Source organism: Myotis myotis, unplaced genomic scaffold (genome assembly GCF_014108235.1).
Source record: "Myotis myotis isolate mMyoMyo1 unplaced genomic scaffold, mMyoMyo1.p scaffold_m19_p_1, whole genome shotgun sequence".
Lineage (NCBI taxonomy): Eukaryota > Metazoa > Chordata > Mammalia > Chiroptera > Vespertilionidae > Myotis > Myotis myotis.
In genome coordinates this window covers 101784568-101787002 of record NW_023416313.1, presented here as the reverse complement: position 1 = coordinate 101787002, position 2435 = coordinate 101784568, and the positions used below count along the sequence as shown (strand labels likewise).

At 40.2% G+C, this 2435-nt stretch overlaps 1 pseudogene; it reads right to left on the bottom strand.

Annotated features, from left to right (window-relative positions):
• Positions 1 to 403: 403 nt before the first annotated feature.
• Positions 404 to 1738, bottom strand: LOC118658515 (annotated as a pseudogene).
• Positions 1739 to 2435: the final 697 nt, after the last annotated feature.

Below are 2435 nucleotides of genomic sequence, written 5' to 3'. Positions count from 1 at the left end.
CTCCTGCCCTGTCCCAGTTGCCAGACTCATGCTCTTTTCCTAAGGAAACTGTGATTCTGACTTCCTTCAAAATACAAATTTGTCTGTTTTGGACTTTTTTTTCCTCAATAACTTTGTTTTAATGTGTCTCAAAATTCTTTTTCCATTAAAAAGTACTGATTCTAAGAACTAAAAACTTCACTGCCATACACACACACACACACACACACACACATACACACACATGTGCATGCACAAACACCCAAGTGGCCCACAAACATTCTCCTTTCCTTCTGAAGGTTTTATGATGTGTTGTAATCACTAACCAATGTTTCACTATTAAATGGAAATGGCCAATTGAGACAAATAATTCTGAGGCCATCTTTACACCACTGATTAGGACTAGGGTGGCGATATTGGGATACTATTCATGAGCTTGCTGAGCTTTCTGGGCAGACTTGGCGACTTTGCCAGCTCCAGCTGCATTCTTCTCCATTGTTTGATGACACCCACACCAACTGGCTGTCTCATGTCACAAACACCAAAACAGCCCAGAGGAGGGTAGTCAGAGAGGCTCACAACACACATGGACTTGCCAGGAATATCAACGATGGCAGCAGCAGCATATTTCAAAAACTTTGGGCCATCTTCCTGCTTTCTCCCAGAACGACGATCAATCTTCTCCTTCAGCTCAGCAAATTTGCAAGCACTGCAAACTGTGTGACAGCCCCGAACAGCTGCGTGTCCAGCACTGATCTGGCCTGGCTGGTTCAGGGTAATCACCTGAGCCATGAAGCCAGCTGCTTCTAGTGGTGGGCCATTTTTGCTGTCACCAGACACATTGTCAGGAGGAACATCTTTGACAGACACATTTTTGAGATTAAAGCCCACATGGTCCCAGAAGAGCTTCTCTCAAAGCTTCATGGTGCATCTCAACAGACTTTACCTCCGCTGCATCGTTGACTGCAGCAAAGGCGACAACTATGCCAGGTTTGAGAACACCAATCTCCACTGGGCTCACAGGGACAGTAACAATGCCATCGATTTTGTAGACTCCTGGAGGGGTAGATGCAAGGGTTTGTCATTTGACTAAGTTGGTTGCAGAATGCAATCCAGAGCTTCAGGCAACATGGTTGCACTGGCATTTCCATATTTATGGATGGCATTCCATCCCTTGAACCAAGGCATGTTAGCATTTGGCTCCAGCATATTGTCACCATTCCACCCCCAATGGCACAAATGCTACATGCTATGGTCAGGGTTGTAGCCGATTTTCTTAATGTATGTGCTGACTTCCTTAACAATTTCCTCTTATCTCATCTGGCTACAATGCAGCTCAGTGGAATCCATTTTGTTAACAACAATTAGTTGTTTCACACACAATATGTAAGCCAGAAGGCCATGCTCACACATCTGCCCACTCTTGGAGATTCCTGCTACAAACTCACCAACACCTGTAGCAACAACCAGGACATCACTGTCAGCCTGAAATGTGCCTGGAATCATGTTTTTAATGAAATCTCTGTTCTGAGGCATCAGTGATGGTCACATAATACTTGCTGATCTTGGATTCCCATATACCACGCTCATGTTCAGCTTTCAACCAGGTATACTTGAAGGAGCTTTTTTCTATCTCAGCAGACTCCTCAGATTTTTTGATCCTGCCACATTTGCAGATCAGATGGCCAGTAGTGTTAGACTTGCCCAAATGTATGAGTCCAATGATGGTGATATTGATATGAATATTTTCCATTCCCATTTTGGCTTAGATTTAGTGGTGATTTTCACATCTGTGTCTGAAATCAAACCCATTGTAAAAAAGCTGGATTTTATATAAGTGAGGTTATACAATATTATACCATTTTGTGTTTGCTTCTTTTTCCCAATATTGTACTTGTGTGATTCATCTATGTCTTTTAAAAATTTTAATAGCTTCAGTGTACTCATTCCTTGAATACATAATTTATTTTGTAGGTAACAGAAATCTGGATGTTTTTTAATGTGAAACTATCACACATAAAGCTACCACAAACATTCTCAAGTATGTGTTGTGTGACATACTTGTGTGTGCTTCTGTGGTATATGTATGCCTGGGAGTGAAATACTTTAGTAATAAATTATACATATTTTCAGTTTTAGAAGACAGTGTCAGTTTGCCAAAGAAGTTGAACCAGTTTAAATTATCAGAATTTGCTAGAATTTTGCACCACCTTGTAGCATCACCTCTAATGTATGAAAATTTTCATTATTTCATATTCTTGTCAACATTCACTGTTGTCTGTTTTAACCTGTTTTAATTTTTCATGTAGTTAATCATTTATGTCCATATTTAGCCACCCAGTTGTATGTGTGGTGATATCATATTGTTGTTTTAGTATTAATTTCTCTGATGATTAAAGGGTTAAAAATGTCTTCATATATTTATTGGCTATTGGTATCTGTTTTTTATGAAGGGA